At 42.9% G+C, this 17,538-nt stretch overlaps 1 protein-coding gene across 5 annotated transcripts in view; it reads left to right on the top strand.

Annotated features, from left to right (window-relative positions):
* Nucleotides 1–17,538, top strand: part of foxp1b (forkhead box P1b) — a 148,784-nt gene that overhangs the window by 27,933 nt on the left and 103,313 nt on the right. For all 5 annotated transcript variants that reach the window (XM_041962654.1, XM_041962681.1, XM_041962671.1 and 2 more), the window contains exon 3: nucleotides 6,025–6,068. The gene's annotated coding sequence lies outside the window, so the exon portion shown is untranslated. The remainder of the gene's footprint in view (nucleotides 1–6,024; nucleotides 6,069–17,538) is intronic.

Genomic DNA, 17,538 nt, shown 5'->3' with positions numbered 1-17,538 from the left:
CAAGTGCACGTGAACGCTGTCTGCACCCCCAAAAGCGAATGTGCGCATATGCACACACAGACACACACACACACACACACACACTCCAGAGTCGTCTTCTCCTTTCTGTGTTGTCATCATGACTTGGGGCGGAGCCTCAGGGGAGTGGCCACACTGTGGTCATCACACCTCAGGGGCTGATGGACAGTTGCTGCTCAGATGATTTAGTGCATCACCTGGTGGACACTGCTAAGAATGAGTGCAGCATGATGGGAAAACCTCCAAAACACTGGGAAATACAGTCTGGTGACCATACCATTAGACACTGGTGTTTCTTTCTGGTTTTGTAGTAACTTTTACATCATTTATATACAGTATTAACTGTTTTTTCCTGTGAAAAGTTGGTTAAATGCATTATGTCTCAGAATCAGCATGACATCATTCCACTAGCTTATAAAAATATAAAAAAAATGAAAGGACAATCTCAGGGGCTGAGGGCCGTTGTACAGGTTCACCTTTCCTTCAGCATCAGGAATGGACAGCCCCACCCTAACACACACACACACTCCTTTTCTTTGCTTTGTCTGACCAATATCTAAAATCCATTAGCATCTTTCCACTTTTTTATCCGCCTTGCCGGCAGACCTGAAGACTCCATAAGGCAGACAATGAACTTCATTGGATTTAAGTTTTTATGGCATTAGGTTTGAAGTGTTTTTCTTATTTTGGCCACTTTTTGTTTGCCAGAGAAAGACCTCTGCTCTCTCAGATGCCAGCGAGCAGTATTTTGCTGTGGCAGTGCAGTCTTATCTGCGCTTGAGGTCTGTACTTTAATGGGCTTTATTGATCTAAACAACATCAGGGGTTGCGGTGATGTTATTAAGGCAGAGATAACTTCTGTGTAATTCCACTCCAACAATATATTAGCCTTTTATTGGTCTAAATAACTTTGCCTTTTAGACAGTAATGCACCAGTAAGTCACAGCAGCTCTTCATGTCGGCAGGATCTTAATAAAGCATTTCCTCTGGACATCCTGCTGCGGAGAGAGTGAAAAACGACAGGTTAAAAGGCATGCTGGGAAGTTTCCATGCCATCACTGTAAATGATCTCTTTTGAATACATAAATAAAGCTAGAAGGGAGCTGTGAACGGGAAGGGGGTGGCCGATCCGCACAGACGCTTTCTCTGTTTCACACATGGAGGTCCTGTGAGGAGGATCACTGCACGTTCCAAAAGAAGATGAACTGGAATATTTGCAACATCATGTAGGCAGCAGCAGACCGGTGTTGAGCTGTTAGCATGTGGTTATATTTACTGCTGAAGTAAAATCAACTTGATCAATCATTTGAATTGTTGGTCAGACGAAGTAAGAAATTTTAGAATACAGCTATAGGTCTATCTATATCTGATCATTCGGAAACCCAACACAACACAATAAAAACACAAGAAATGAATGAGGAAGAAAAGCAAAGTGGAAGCATGCATGCATGTGTGTGCATGAGCATGCATAGGAACCACTATTAGACATGCAAGTGGTCCTAATGAGAGTACTGATAGATATTAAATGAAGCCAGTCATTTAATACTATAATAGTTATGAGTGTAATATAAATAATAATAATGATGACAGTAGATATAACAATAGATAGAAAATATCATGATGATGATGCAGCCACAGTTCTGTGACTAAAATAAGGGCTGTGATGAGTGATATAGAATCAAATTAACCATAGTTTTGGATGTTTGTTGTTTATTGGTAGCTGTTTCTGTATTGATTTAACGTGCATGGTGCATTGTGTGTCTGCAAACTTCTTAATGGACAGTTGCAATATTTCTTTCCTTTCAAGGGCAGCATATATCTAATATTTATATGAAATAACGAACCCATTTATCTGGAAGTGTATTTTCAAGGGGTGGGGGGTAGGGCTTCATAATTTGCAGCTATTTAAAGCCTTGGTTTTGGTAATGAATTATTTTGTCATCTCGACTGTGATGAGATTCATCTTTAATAACTGTAACAATTATTTTATTAAAAAGAGAAGCCATGCATTATGGCTATCTCGCCAAGGTCTCAAGCTGGAAGGAATTCTCATTAAGAGCATTATATTACCCCGGTGTGCTTCCAGTTGGATGTCCCGCTGAAATTACATTAGGTGTCAACAATGTTTGTGTTAGAAGTAAGCAGTCATATTTACAGAGGCTAGCTTTTTCATTTGCTGGCTGACACTGGGAGATGTATTAAAAAAGATACTAATGCTCTGTATCTGATTAAGTCACTTGGAGAGAAACTCCTCTAAAGTGTTGACTTTTAATATAAGGCAAGCACTGTTCTGTCATCAGCGTAGACATAAATCTTTATGCGGAGATGGGGAACTTTTGATTGCCTGAGATTATTTTGTGATTTATTTAGTTGGCACACAGGATTGTTATCACGCCTCATTCCCAACATTTAGATCCTTCCTAAAGTCTAAGCATCAGGTTGTTTGTGTCATGATTGATTTATCAGTGTCTTTTCATCTACTTCCTGTGTTTCTTCTGATGGTTAGCGTGGTGTGCAACGTTGTGTTTTGTTAATGGTTTCAGGCCCAGGGTTGCTGCTAATGACACGGTTGTAATTGTTTGTCAGTGTGATAATGTGTGATTTCCTATTTCCATGTGAAGTTGGACATTTGATGAAGGAGGGATCTTGTCAGGAAGACAAAGTGCTGTCATTTGTCACCAGCTAAATGAGCTTCTCTCCAGACAACCCCTTGGTTTTCAGTGGCAATATTATATTCACAGATCCTTTTTTAGGGGGGGAGGAGGATATTGCCAGGATTTCCACATAATTCAGTACTTTGCATGAGAGAGCCTAGATTAAGATCGGACCAACAATGAGATAAAAGTTTCATGTTGTGTTCTGTGCTGACATACAGAAATCTGTTAACTGTATTTCACGGAAAGACAGAAGTGAAATTACAGAGTGTGGTAATCTGTTATTCTTAGTGTGTGCTCGGAGTCATCACTTCCTTAAACTTAACATTTTTAAACTGAGAAACTATTTCATCATCTTCAGAGGAAAGACTGTGTCAGTTCACGTACACGTTGAGCTCGGAGTTTTTGATTTGATCTTATAGTGGAATGGCTGTCTCCGGCTAAGAGTCGATGATATATTTTGCCCGTTTTGTCTCTCCAGTAATATCATAAACCTATGAGCCACATAATTGTAGCAATTGAAGGACAGGATTGTGGGACCGCTTTCATACTTTCCAAAGTCTTTGATGTTGTCACCCCTGAACGGGCTGCTTCTGTTTCTGATTAGACTGGTTCCATATTGTGGGGTTGGGGGCTGATCCTTCCTAGTTAACAATCTAATGAGCTAAACAAGCCAAACAAAGGAGAAGTGTAGTGAATAGGTCTCCTGGGGGAGCTACTTATTGTCACAATTTCCCCTCTGTCTTCTCTTTCCACTCCATATCGATTCATGTCTTCATCGGTTATGCTCCGTCCTCTGTAGCACACATGGCTGGTGTAATCAGCTAAATGTAGCCTCTGCTTTCTTATTATTACCTGGGTGCTTAACACTGAGATTTTTTTCCTTCAAGGACAAATGGTGTAGGAGAAGGCAGATCCCGTGTGAAGTCCCCGAGCTCTCGCCGAGCGGCAGATCCCTTTTCAGTGCCAGCTGTTCTCTCAGATACACCAGGCCGTGCTGAAATTCTCTTAATATAATTCTGGGGGCTCAAGAGAATTGTGCAAAACAAGCGTGCCAGCCAGGAGAACGTTGAATTTTTCATCAGTGGGCCTCAACTCGCTGAGTTAGTGGGCAGCGCTCTCATTCATGAGCAGATGTTCAGCGCAGTTACACTCTGCAGTTAATGTGAACTTGCTGGCCTCTCTGCCATTGGCTGCAAGGACGTTGGCAGCGACCTGGCATCTGAGAATTACTCCCAGTAAAAGGCACAGGCCTGGAAAGTGTAGCCCGGGCCGTTTTTAGCCACTTCCCAGCCCAGGAGCTGGATCCTGGACAGGGGAAGGCACTGACAGCCCATCCGTCTTCAGTCGGACAGTGATGAAACACTAGCCACTGTTCGCTCGGGGAATAGCAGTGAAATTCCTGAAGATAACTTACACAAGTTTCTACGAGTGGCTAAACATGAGCCAACACCACGGAGCAGGTGAAATATACAGGATGTGCAAGAGATATATGCACATGAAGGTACAAGCCCCCGAGGTTTGCATGAAACAATTATTCCGGTACCCTTGAAAGAGGAAATTCATAGAAACAAGGCACCTGTGAGGGGTAATGTTTTGGCCCTGGTCGCTCTATAGCTGAAACCAGCTGGTGCTGTGGTCAGCCTGGTGGGCCGTATCCTCTCCCCAGCCTGGTGCTTCAGACATCTGCATGCCCAAGCTGCTCAGCCTGGGTTTGATGTGGCCATACAGATCTGTAATAGTTTCCTTCTAACTAAGCAAAATGCCATTTGATTTAAAGTGCCATTAACTGGTCAGAGTGTGTACGTGACACCAGAATTAGTCGGCGGCATGCCAATCATCTCGAGCATGTGTGTGTGAAAGTCATCACAGTGAAGTTGTGCATATGGGACTTAAACAGTGGAAATGACAAGCTCTTGTTTCCTCTGCACGTCTCATTTTCACTTTCTAATTGGTCGTTTTCAGGTTGGCTTTACGAGAGCAAAACTAATTAGTGTTTCTAAATTCAGCTGAAAAAAAAAAAGTCACCCGGCTTGATTGTTCTGGTTTCCTCTCCTGTGTCAGGCGCTCAACAATAAAATAAGACTCTAATCATTTTCAAATTGCTCATATTTTTAAACTCCAGAGCTGAATGTCACTCCCGGTCTCTTGGCATTTTGTTTGGCAAGATCAGGGAACAGTGGTTGCCCTCTCGCCTGTGCGCTCCCTTTGTGATTCGTGGGAAGTTTGGACTCGGGGCCGGTGGAAAAAAAAGAAGAAAAAAAGAACTGTTGTGTTTTAGGTGGGGTTGTTTCTGCTTTGATTGGGAACGTCCTGCTGACAGGAGCAGCCTAGCAAGTTTACAGTAGCTGTGACATTGCTGTTACCTTTATTCAAAGTGCTCCAGCTGCAGCGAGCCCTCAGGAAGCCCAGCGCAGGCCCACATGGGCGGCTGGCGGCCCACAGAGAGGAGAATGAGCCCTGTTTGAGTTGGCAGACACTCCCCTCTCGGGGAACTTTTGCTGCCTCTGCAGAAAGGCCAGTGGCGGCGGCTCTGGTGGGGCGGCGGTGATTCTCGGGGCAGGATGGGCTTTTTCCACCTCTCCTCCCTTTCAGGAAACACATTGCACATTTGCTGTTTCTTCCCTCTGTGTTTGCAAACGGAGGGAAGGAGTTAAGGCTAAGGGGCATGGGACAGTGGGACTGAATGACAGAGCTTGACTGTGAGAGTGCTAACGCGTGGTGATTTGAAAAGGGCAGTTAAATACCCCGAAGAAGCTATTTCAGGGTGTTCACTCCGGTGGCACTCCATCTATGTACGATATGATTACAATATATATGAATAAAAGACTATTTTTATTTTCCCATCAACACGATAGGGACTCAGTCTTCAGAAGCCAGTAATTAAAAAGTGCTTGACCTAAAGTCAGGAAGGAGCAGCGTTTAAATGCAATTAGTCCAGTGCTCAAATTAATTTGGACTCAGTTACAGTATTTGGAATTTGTCAGTATTTGTTTGAGATGCTAAATATGCAGCCACAGATATTTAAAGTGTTGGAGGGGGGGCACTGTGAAACCTGTTTAATTCTGCCGTGATGAATATTCATTTGAAAGCAACCTGTTTTGTGTCCCTACACTGTTGCTCTCTCACACTCGGAGGTACTCTCACACGCTTAGCAACCGTCAACCAAACAGCATTTGAGGTGGCTCCACTGTTACTGTTTAATAAGGCGAGTTTGCTTTTCTGTCAGTCACATTTCCACTGTTTCTCTGTTTTTTCTTTCCTTTTTACCGCCCCCACCCCCTGACTTTCCTTCCTAACCTCCTCTCCTCTTCTTCTCTCCTCCCCTTCGATCTGCTGCCTGCCGGTCCAGCCAGGAGACTCCAGTGGTGACATCCTGTGGAGCCAGAGATCAAAGTAAGTACTTCTTGTGCACGTCAGTAAACAGCGCACGGCAGATTGCACACTACTTGTTTATCATTTTTGCATTCACTCATCACTGTTTCCTAACTTGTGGACGAATTGGTTTTTAATGTCTTCTCAGAGAGAAGGCCATTGTATGGAAATTGTTGCGAGTTTGATACGATAAGGAAGGTTTTGCATAGTAACCGTTTTCCTCATTTCCTGATGCAGTTGCATATTTACATGGCTTTGAATGATGCTGGACATGACGACAATGACCAGGCGAGTGCTGAAAGGCATCTGTGAACCTGAAAAGTAGAGAAACTTGCAGATAGTGTGCTGGATTGTGTCCGCATCCCCTGACTATCCTAGAAGTCATTACTCCTTGTGTGGTGTATAAACACGTCAAAAACAAACAATGACCCCGGGCAGACTCCACACTGCAAAACAATTTCAAAGCCTGCAGTGTAGTGTAAACACAAAACATGGCTGACCTTCACGCAGGGAAGACTTCACCTTAAACCCGCTGTTTGTTTTATAGTCCCTGTCGACCTTGGTCAGATATAGTTTACATCTCTTCGGTTCTATTCAGGTCGGTGTAGCTCATGTTCTGTGCTGACAATTAGGCTGAGGCTTTCAGTGGGCCTCTGTAAAGGTTATAATGTTGTGTATTGATTGAGGTTGCATATATTTATTATTAAACTATATGTTAAATACATCACTTATTAAAAACATGTAGGCTTTTGCAGAGTTAAGATATTAAAGGCTCTGAAATAGCATTTAAAACATCATGGCACAAACTGGAAGCCATACTAACACACACATTTTCTTTAGATAGACCTATCACTGGAGTTATTTTTCAGGTCAGATTTTCAAAATTAAAATGATACCAAAAGAAGAAGAAGAAGAAAAAGCCACACAAGCTCCACCCACCTCCTTCATATGTAGAGGTGGATGACATGAGTGATATGAAATGAAATACCAACATCGTCAAGATGTTCCAGCAAACCCAGATGTTGTTCTAAACTGGGTGTAAATACTGTTTTGCTGGGGTGTAGATTTCCCGTACAGGGACCCTATGTATCAAGTAATGAATATTCATATTCTTGTTTCACACACTCTCCTGCCTCTGTGAGCTCTTTCACATTGAGCCGGGGGTGACTGTAGGCCGACGTGAACCCGTATTTTTAATAAAGCCCAGCTGCTGAATGATCAAATAGTGTCTCTAATTAAGGCCTGAGTGTACACCCATGTAAAATTCTCTCTGGAATGCTAACAACCTGTGATATTTCCAGAGGAATTTGCTGTGCAGGTCTCAGAGAGGGGAGGGGAGCTGAGTGTTTGGGGTTTTGCAGAGGGGAGGGGCAGTGTTCATGTGGCAAGCCAACATGTTGTTCACATCCGTGTCAGATTGAGGCTAATGAAGGCCAGACTGATCCTTGGATGCAAGCCTTAAGTAAATGATCCCTCTTTGAATATATTAGGGCCCCATAGCAGCGCTGTGCCTCCCTGCCGTGCCAGCGCTGCTCCGTGTTGTCTTGTGGTCTGACGAGGCCGGTCAAAATGGCAGTCACGGTGTTCGATCACGTTGTACAGCATCCAGCCCGATTTCAGTTTGTGTTGCACCGCTATTGTTGCATTGGCTCGGTGGTGAGGAACTACGCACGCTGATCGTTTCCACGTTAGCTCGTCTGCAAAACAGTCTGATAGTAAATGGAAAGTATGAGTGTTGTGTCATTTGACAATGTAAATGAGCCATCTCAAATTTTTCCCCACCCTCTTAAGAGGGATTGCATTTACATAACAGGCTGGGGCTTGGTACTCATGCAAATTGTTCATGTAGACGAACCGTAGTTTTCTCATTTTGCTGTTTTTTTTTAAAAAAGCGCAAAATTAAATAATTCTGTTTTTCAAAAATATTTAAAATATTAGTGATGGAAAAAATAGTAGAAATAGCAAAGAGTAAGAAAAAAGCAAAATCAATACAAAAAAAAATCAATAAATCACGCTGACAGAACTTTTCCACTGCATTTTATGGCCACCCTGGCACTTTGCATGTAAATGAATCCTAAACGTGTAATTATGAGGCACTTTTGAATATTGATTGGAAAGACAAGGACATAGAAATGAAGCACTTGTGAATGCACCCCTGCTAAGCTACTGTAACAACCCATTAATAAATACCTTTCTGGCTCTTTAGTGCTGGGCTTGCCTTGCACTGAGTGAAACAATGTCGTTTGATTTTCGCTGATATAGCATGTGTACTTCATAGATGGATGGATGGGATGGATCCAATTAGCCATGGTCATTGCTCATGTATTTCAGCTGACAGTGGGAGTCTTGCAGAGAATATCCTTGATTTTGGTAGTTTTGTGAAATGCTCTTGCAAAGCGCTTTAAAAGCCCATAAAGACCACATTGTGAGGAATGCACCCTAGATGGAGATTTGATTTACAGCTGTAGCAAATTTTCTCAATTAGACATGGCAGGGAAATCATTTATTTTCAGTAGACAGTGTACAATGATGGGGAATACTTAAAAGATGTAAAAGTGACCAAGATCCATACCTTTTTCCTTTTCCTATTATCCACAATCAACACCGCAATTACGTCTGACTTCTACTGAAGATTTCAAGCAGGGTTTATTAGCAGATAATGCACCGTCTAATACAGAGCACTCACATTCTACACGCCGCACACTTGCAGCAGGATTGATGGCTTGTGACACCAGCTGCGCAGGTGCACGTAGTGTCTCATAAGGCCTCCTGACCTTCCACACGATGTGTACCATGCTGGCCTGTTTGTAAGCACGAGCCCTGTTTGTAAACACGGACAGAAGGACGAGAGGCGCATTTGCCCCGGTCGCGCTCGGCTCGCAGGCAGGCACAACACAACGTGACAAGCAACAGATGTGTCACACAGGCTGAAATCAAAACAGCCGTCCAGCGTGGAGTTGTGCACACCATCAGACGTGGTTGCTGTGATGAGGCAGCGAGTGCTGCTGGCAGATGAGACAAGGCAGCGCCTCTGCTGCTCCCAGCTTCCTGTCTGGGAGAGGACAGGCCTGTTTGTAGGCTGCTTTGACACCCCTAGTCACTTTGTCATCTGCGCTCGCTGCAGCTCTGATCACATGTACACGCCGCATTCAAAGAGCGTCATATCAGCCGTGTGACAGGTAGGCTCCCAATGAGACAACAGCCAAAGGCGATGTCCTTTTCAATACAGTGTGTGAGTACAAATGCACAGTGCGCTAAGAGAAAATAACATCATATGACATCATTCTGAAAGCTCTTGTGTTGTCTTTTTTCAGTTTGGAAAGAAGTTGGTAATGCAGTGCGGTTTCTCTGCATCAGAACAGACAGGGACTAAAGTTCCACTCAGTCCGTCCGTGATGTCCACTTCATGCAAACTGTTTGACAGCAGCAGTAAAAGTGCAGCAGGCGTTAGCTTTACACAGGGAACATGTTAATGATATTCTCTGCAGCTTAATCTGCCCATTGCCACTGCCCCATAAGCAAATAGTGTGGCTCTATGTTGAGCTGTGGGGGGAGAAATGGGACTCCATCATCAGAACAAGTGAATGAATGAAGGTACAGCCACAGCTGCTTGACTGATCACGTACTACAGACTGTCACCCCACATCTGTTTACCACTCCGACAGCCACATGAGTGTTTATATCCACGGGTGTAATTGAGCTATTTTCCTGAGGGCAGCTGTAACCCACACTAAGTTATATCCCAACTTTCCATTAAAGCGTGGGGGGAAGTTTTACTGATAATAATCACGCCCAGCAACACTGCTATGTAAATATGGCTTATCAGCTTTACCAATTTGGTTAAGTGGCATGTACGTGGGTGATTCACATATTCAGCTCTGTGGCTCTGACACAGGCCACATACAGTCGTCATTTATTAAACATAGGTAACTTGCATTGCTAACAAACGCTGTCAGTATGAAGCAAGGACATAATCATGAAAATGACGGTGTGTCAAACCAATAGTGTGTAGAAAAGATGCAAATACGCTCACAAAGTCTTCAACCTGCCATGTGGGCAAACTCAACTGTCTGCCTTCAGCATGTACAGTATATGGAAATTGAAATGGGGACATCTAGATCTAAAACACGCCATTTAAATATTCAAATGTTAACACCAAACAATATAATGCATTATGGCTTTTAGTATTTGCGTACAACTCTGTTTGCTGCTGTGAGCTGGGGGTGATACAAGGAAGAGAGCAGGACAGAGATAGTGAGGGAGAAGCACTGAGTGGAGGATATGGAGCGCACAAACAAAGCCTTTGTCTGCCAGTCATAGGAAAAGGACATTTGATAATTGTATGGACTTTGTATGCCAGTTCTTTAAATACAAACCATGTTACTTCAAGTGTCTTTATTATAATACGACAACATCAGTCTAATCTGATTTTTATTTACATAAGCAACTGCCTCTTTAGTGATTAACTAGGAGAGTGAGAGAGAGAGCAGGAGTGGGAGATACATTATTTTGTATGTCTTTGCTTCTCTGCAGCGACAGGGACAAACAGGAGGGAATACAGCCACTGATGTAGCCGCGTGGCAGTGATGGCGTTCCACCTGAGAGAGGTTCTGCTTATGTGCGCTCTACCTCCGCCACACAGCAGAATCTTCGCTCATTTGTACATGCATTTTAGAAATGCTGATGTCGACAGGTGTTTACACACAAAGTGTTTTTTTTCAAGCTGCAATAGTCTATTTTACACAAAAATCAAAGTGAAACTTATGCAAGGTGCTCACAATGCAGTTAATAAAGGTCCAACTTAGTGCTGGGATCAGACAGCTGAAATTAGTATTATTTTACTGTAGACACAAACAAGGTGCTCCAGACTTTTTAAAAAATAATTTCTCTTCCCAGGAAGTGCTCTGAGCAGAGACTTTTCCACTGAAAAACGGATCCTTAGACTTTATGGGAACAAAACCGCGAACCGTGTGCAACTGGTTTCTGGTGTCTGGTGAGTCTTTCTGTGGACGGACTTCTCCAGAAAGAATTAACAGCCTCAGCAACAGTGGCTTCTTTTCAATGTGTTAATTGAACACTTGACATTTAACATTGCGTGTGTATTAACCAACATAGCCAAACAGACAGAGAACAGAGTGCCAGCAGCAACATGTTGGAATGCAGTGCAAAAACACTAAAATCATCAACAGATGTCACAAGCCATCCTTTTGGATCGTTAACGCTGCATTCATATACATTAAACTAAATAAGCCGGGCTTATTCATCACTCTCCTCCTCTCTTCACTCTCTCACCTTCTTCATCATCTTGGCAGTGGCTCTGTAGGTCAAACATTGAGCAGAGACACAGAGGGATGTTGAGAGGAAGAGGGCCAGAAGGGCAGGAGAGGGCCCCGGCCACTGTGTGACAGGGTTAAGCATACTAAAGGATTACCAGTACAAGCTATGACATCTGTAGCCACCACCAACACGCACTGTAATTAAGTGGAATCTCCAATTTTTGCAATAACAGCCCCCAGCAATGAATAATTTACGGAATAAGGGAGACTGTTACTTGGCGCCTTTTCACTTTGTGTTTAAATTTAGCTGGTGTCATTGTCCAGCACTGTGATTAATAGTTTATCAGTCTCGACTATACGTCTCCATGAAATATCTCTTTCCATCTGTCATTAAAACTGCACATGGAAATTGGTTAGATTTTCAATCAGGCATAGCTTAGACCAAAAAAAAAAGAAAAAAAGGAGGAAAATTACAAAAGGAAATAGCCATCAAGATGCACTCACATGCAGGTAAGGCTGTGACCCAATATAGGACATCATTTATGGAATAAGTCTTTTGAGCACTGTGTATCTGCCGCTTCTGTCTTGAAAAACTACACTTTTGTGCTCTGTTTTTTTGTGTGAAATTTAAAATGAGACATCATACAAGGCACGATATGCATCCTTAATGTAGTTTTAAGTAAGCCTGAGGTATGTAGCAGTGAAAGTGAGTTGTGAGAGTGGGGCCTACCGCAAGGGGTTGACCAGTGAGCCAGCGATTGGCTTCCCTGTCAAATAAAGATTAGGCCCTTATTTCACCATCTAATCCCTGCAAATCTCCTATGGAGGAACTTGGGCAGTTCGAGGCTTTTTAATGGTGCAGAGGCTTCACGGTCTGCATGCCTCCCCTGTCTGTGAATGTACATAGATTCAGCTACAGCAGCCTGCCAGCCCGCGTTAGTCAGTGCATTTAAGTCTGGATTACAAAGCAGTTTAAGGGGAAACAAGGTGGTTAGACTTTTTTTTTTTTTCCATTATCTTGTCCTTTTTTTGTGCTTGTTGCCTTGCTAACAGCCTGCTTTCCAGCTGAAGTAACTCATGGAGCTCTGGCATTTAGATTTAGCTTTTACTGTATTTAGCTAACTCTGTGCTGTAATGTGACTTCTTCGACTTCATTTTCTCACATTTAGTTATTGAACGTCTCCAGTTTTTTCCCTCAAATATGCTGAACATTCTTTTTATTGAATTATTCATGTGTGTATTGAATTATTGAAGGAAGATAATTTCTGATCAGATTAATATTAACTCCCTGTGAAATATTAATGACTAATGTTAAAAACGATGAACTTACGGAACTATTAATATAATCATAAACAGACACAGTAAAAAGTGGCATGGAGTCAAATGTGCGAGAGCTGCTCCAATCCCCTTTAATGCTGTTTCCCTCGAGGTCGCTGAATATGAAATATTGCACTAGTCGACTTTGTACTCAGACGCTTGGCTAATGTCATTGCCAGTCCTGCCCCGGGGCTGACGGCAGTGTCACGGGGGGTGGGGGGGGACTTCGCCAGCATTTGTCTGCAGGTTACAGTTGTCACCTTGTCCACAGCTGACCTGAACTATGGCCAGGGGAAAAGTTGCAAAGATGTTTTGGTGTTAATGTTGGGCCGGCCCTTTTATCACCCCTGCTGATTGACAGAGCTCCTCTGCCAGCTCTCTGCTCTACCCCTGCGTGCTGCTGGCTGAGCTCAGATGAGACTGGTGGCTGCTTTACCGTCTTTACCTTATTTTTTTGCCACAGAGTAAATTTAATTTAGGGAGAAGAGAGGAGGTTAAATCTAGCCCTTTGTCAGTTTTGATTAAAACTCTCTTTAGATTCATGATATTCAGCAAAGATTTGATGTATCCTTTGCCATTCTTTGGTTTGTTATTAGGAGCTGCCGATTGTATTCATAAAATATGGAAATCAGAAAAAAAATAAACCATTATTGTAACATAATGGCAAGCACCTAGAAAATATGGTTGCATTAATTATGTTTTAAATGCTAATGCCAGTGAAGAACATAATAATGAAGACATGAAAGACTCTCTATTCAAAATCTGATAGCCAGGGAGAAGCAAATTATTTCAAATATTTGATATTTAAATTATTTTCAAATGAACAGAGACATGAGTAGAGCAGAGGCGAGTAGTTTCCCCTGGTGATCCTCCAGGCGTCTTTGTTTCCTTGGTGTGTCTCCAGCTCATTAATGTTCTAAGCATGTGAGAGAACCAGACCATGCTCCATAACCCATAGCCGGGTGACACCTCGGGCCCAACACACACATGTACACTACACACGCACATACATTCACACGCACACACACACACAAAAATCCCTCAGCCGTTTAAAGTCCACTGGCTCTTTCAGGAAGTGATGGCCGCCAAGCTGTCCTGATTAAAATGACAATAGTCTAATTAACTCGACCTCAGTCTCAGTGCACTAAAACGGCTGATGGCTCGCCGGCTCCTGTTTGAAAACCCTTTGTCTCCTCGTCGTCCAAAAATATGAGTTTTTTTCCCCAGCAAAATGCCTCAGCCCCATTTGACGAGATTTGCTAATGGCAATTATTTCTCATAAGCTAATTAAATCTAGGCAAAGTTTTCCATTCCTCTTTTTTTTTTCTCCTGTAGAAATCCTTATGTGCAATTCTCCAGGGATTTATCATTTGGGGATACAGTATCACAAGCACCTTCAAGCAATCTTAGTCATTTAGATTATATACTGTTCCAAAAGTGGTGTTTTGATGTTCAGCCTGATTTTATTTCAAGCATTTTCAGTCATAGTCATTTACCACTTTAGTCGTCTCTGCGTGTGCGTACGCTGACCTCAACTTTCAGTGGCCTCCGTTGGTCAACGGGCCAAACGGCCGGATAGAAAAAGGCCAAAGTTGGCAGACTCGAGCAAAGGAGTCTGTTTTATCATCTTTCACCCTCTGCACCCGACAAGATTTGAAAATGAGACTTCACTTGTGCCCCCGTGGTTCTTTTGCATTATTTGATTGACTCATCTAAAGTGCAGAGCAGAGAAAAAAGAACAACAACATAAAAAAAAAAAAAAAAACTTTAATGACTGAAGAAGAAACTGCTTTTTGTTCTATTATCCTTCTGTTGGTGATTAAGGTCTATAGGGAGATAATTACACTTTAGTCTGGAGTTAATGAAACGAAAACTTCTCTTTTCTTGTGAAAAGGAAGGGCAGATCTTTTGTACTGCTATCTGCAGACATCTCCCACCCTTGACAAGGCACACAGAGAATTGGTTTTGTTTTAAGGTTGCAGCCCCCTCCGCTGCCTGTCAGTCTGTGGCTGATATGAGGGATCTGTGAATGAAGCCCGAGTCAATGAGGTCTGTCTCCGCTGCACTGTGGCAGATGCCTGCCTGTGAACGTTAGGCATGCTGGAAAACATCAAATGAAAACATCACAACAGGTCATGTGGGACATGAGCTGATTTGAATAAAAGAAAATCTGGGGGCCAAAAAAAAAAAAAAAGACAAAGAATATGTCTTGATTGTAACAACTCCACATTGTGGTGTTGTTAAAGCACTCCACTTACAGCAACAAGCATGTGTTGGCCATCAAATGACCCTGCTCTGTTGAACATGAAAGGAATGCACAGATTTGAATTTATCACACAGCAACACGGGAGCCATATGTGTCATGTGACTTCAGACGCCCCTTCTGAACACATGGAGGTGCTGACCGGGCCGTTGTCTGGTATGGCCGAGCAGCGCGGCACAAGTGGTGGCCAGAGAGCACATATTAAGCTGTCCTTGTGGAAGTTCACATCTGGTGTGTGAAGCCGTGTGTGTGTATGTGTGTGTGAGAGAGACTGCACCCCCCCCACGCACACACACACACACGCCCCATCCCCTCCAACAGGACTCTCACATTTCATCATCTGTTCTCCAGCGCCAGGGTGCTCCGGCACAAGTTGGCCGCTCTGGATCCATCTGTTGTTATTATTTTCCACTGATAATTGGCTTGAACAATGGAATGCCTGTGTCCCCCTTGCCTTTGAAACCCTACACCCTGTTTATTTTCCAGAGGTCTCATTTCTGCTCTCCTTTCTCTCTGTCTGACTCCCTTTCACCCCTCGATTTCTCCCTCTCTTCCCCTTTACAGCCTCCCTTCACCGAGTGTCACCCCCCCCTCCCTTCCCCGTGATCCATTTGAGAGGGTTTCACATGAAAATGACATATTTGACTGGCCACATCAGTATGTGTCACTCAGCATCTGACGCCGCTCTCCAGATTTTCTGGAGGGGCTCGGCTCTCACCCTCCTCAGGGTTTTTTTTTCTCTCTGACAGCCCCCCCCCCAACACCACACGCTTCTGCATTCCTGTCCTAAATGAGAAAACAACGTAGGGAGAGACAGACAGATGAAGACAATCAGAGAGAAGGAGGAAACTTCAGAAAGGAAGACATGGACAGTGGACTTTGGTATAAATCCTCTCTCTTTATTTAATTCAACATTTATTTTTGCCATTTCCACTGTGAGGTGTGTGGAGGAGAAGCTAATGTAAAGATGAATGAAAGGATCACAAGGTGTATTTTTTTTTTATCCACCACATAATTTAATGAAAACCCAACACCAAAAAGTGGCCTACTTAAATTAATTAAATTTGATATTTTAAATTTTAATTAGTGTTTTAGGTTGTAATTAAACAGTTTCATGTTGAAGTCTTCATGCTCTGGTTACATCCGTCTGCTTAGAGTTCTTTTTTTTCTTTTTATCAGATGTCAGATGGAGTTTTATCCACAATCTGACACAGTAACGTTGGCAAAATAATTAGCAGAGTTTATTTAAATGTAGAATACTCATGCACAGTGTGTGACAGTCATACCAGGAAAAAAAAATCTTCCTTGTGACTTATGAAATTTGTGCAGCCTTTTTTTTTTGCAGCGTCTCTACAAACTTCTGTTCTTCTCATTAAGGACATTTTTGAGGATTGAGGAAGTGTTTTCTTTTTTCCCCCCCTTCCTTTTGTTCTGCCTGTGTGACCGCGCTGATGTTCATTTGTTCTGCCTGCTCTTGTCTAATTAAAAGAGGCCAGGACAGGTAGGGCTCTCAGCAGGCATCTGCTCTGTGCCAGTTCTTCATTTGCTGAGTGTTTGTGTTTATGCAAAGGGGCCTCTTCCTGCATATTTAATCTGGAGCAAGGCACCAGCTTTTGTTGTGTTAAGACCACATACCTCCAGTCCCTCTCAACACGGCAGCCTGGGCTCTGCTTCTCTCTCTCTCACACACACACACTCAGTTACCACACACTACTTCAACTACTCCATACCTGCTACTTTCACTGGCAGCTTTCTCCTCTTCTTCAGAAGTGGATTTCCAAACACTCAGTGCTTGGAGGGAATCTGCACCAACATACAGTTTCATGAACACGATGAAAGTCTGTTTAACTGTTCATTGGTGAGTGTGTAAAGATTTCATTGTCTTCACACAGTTTCTCTCATTGTTTCCCCTCCTCCTCCTCCTCTTCTTGCCATTTATGGGACGCTGGTGGATGTATGTGTGTGCATGTCCATGCGGGTGTGTTTATAGGTGTGTTCTGTAAGTGATTGACAGAGTTGGTGTGTGGTTTTATTCTAAGTCCTGAGTGGGAGTTACTATTACATGCTGAGAACAGTTGTCTGTAGACCTGAAACAGTTATTGTATTAATCGTTTGAGTCATTTTTTAAGGAAAAAATAGCTGAGAATTTGCTTTTCATTTTTGTATTATGCACTAGTAAACTGAATATTTTGGGGTTTGGGGCTGTCAGACAAAATAAGCATTTTGAAGACATCATCTTGGTTTTTGGCAAAATTGTGATGGATTTTTAGACAAAGATTCATTAATGATGAAAAGAATTGTTAGTTGCAGCCCTAGTTGTGTGTGGGGTTTGTAAGTTCAAATCTAAATGCATTCAGCACAGATATTACAGGTGAAGCTTGTTGATTCAAAGAGCCTGAATGAGCCTGAACCCTTTCAGTCCAGTATCTCTGTGTCTCTATACTACACATGTGAATAAAATGCTGTGAGAATGAAGAACAACATAGGAGATGTGATTAATGATCACAAATGATTGGAAAACATCCGCCAGCGGTTAGCTTGTATTTGCTGTAGGTGTGTGTATGTGCATGGGCGCCAGCACAGGGGTGAAACAGAGTGCGCATGAGTTCATGTGCAGAATCTTTCCTTTTGTCAG

Source organism: Chelmon rostratus, chromosome 2, assembly GCF_017976325.1.
Source record: "Chelmon rostratus isolate fCheRos1 chromosome 2, fCheRos1.pri, whole genome shotgun sequence".
Taxonomy (NCBI): domain Eukaryota; kingdom Metazoa; phylum Chordata; class Actinopteri; order Chaetodontiformes; family Chaetodontidae; genus Chelmon; species Chelmon rostratus.
The sequence above is the reverse complement of the archived record's forward strand: the minus strand, read 5'-3'. Positions and strand labels throughout refer to the sequence as shown.